The sequence below is a fragment of the Triticum dicoccoides genome, chromosome 6A (assembly GCF_002162155.2).
Source record: "Triticum dicoccoides isolate Atlit2015 ecotype Zavitan chromosome 6A, WEW_v2.0, whole genome shotgun sequence".
In the NCBI taxonomy this organism is placed as follows: Eukaryota; Viridiplantae; Streptophyta; class Magnoliopsida; order Poales; family Poaceae; genus Triticum; species Triticum dicoccoides.
This window is the reverse complement of record NC_041390.1, coordinates 189,940,401-189,941,072: the sequence shown is the minus strand read 5'-3', so window position 1 is coordinate 189,941,072 and position 672 is coordinate 189,940,401. Positions and strand designations below refer to the sequence as shown.

Sequence of the window (672 nt, the reverse complement as noted above, 5' to 3'; positions counted from 1 at the left end):
CCTTTTTCCTATTAAAACCGCAAAAACCTGCACGCTATGAGTTGAACCCAGGATCTACTTTCTACTTGATAAACTACAGCAACCACCCGGGCCACGACTCTAGTTGTGATCACTTCTCCCTTTTTCCTTTTATTTTTTCTTCCTTTCTTCCTTTTGCTTTTCTTTTTCTTTTCTTAAATCCATGTTTTTTTTTCAAAATCAATGAAAATTTTCACATTTGTGAACTTTTTTCAGAATTGATGAACATTTTTCAAAATCGATGAATTTTTTCAAATTTGTAATTTTTGTATTGAAAATCAATGATTTTTTTCAAATCAATCAACTTCTAAATTTTGTTAGAATTTTAAAGAAAATTGATGAAGCTTTTCCAAAATTGATGAAGTTTTTCCAAAATGGGCGATTTTTTCAAATGGATGAACTATTTTTCAAAATCGATTGACCTTTTTCAAATTTGTGAATATTTTTTAAAATCAATAAAAAATCAAATTTGTGAATTTTTTGAAATTGATGAACCTTTTTCAAAGCGCGGCTACAGTTTGTTCTTAAATAGTTGACCCTACAATCATCGAGTAGCACCTTGTAGCTCTAGTGGTTAGGCGACCTACAGTGGAGCTAAACGGCGTAAGGTCGGTTCCTCACGGGAGCCGCTTTTTTCTTTGTGTGTGCGTGTGG

General features: G+C 32.4%; 1 protein-coding gene across 1 annotated transcript in view; it reads left to right on the top strand.

The window, feature by feature from the left end:
* The window catches only part of LOC119316547 (subtilisin-like protease SBT3.9), a 15,736-nt gene that overhangs the window by 13,142 nt on the left and 1,922 nt on the right, over positions 1-672 (top strand). The gene's annotated exons all lie outside the window — the stretch shown is intronic.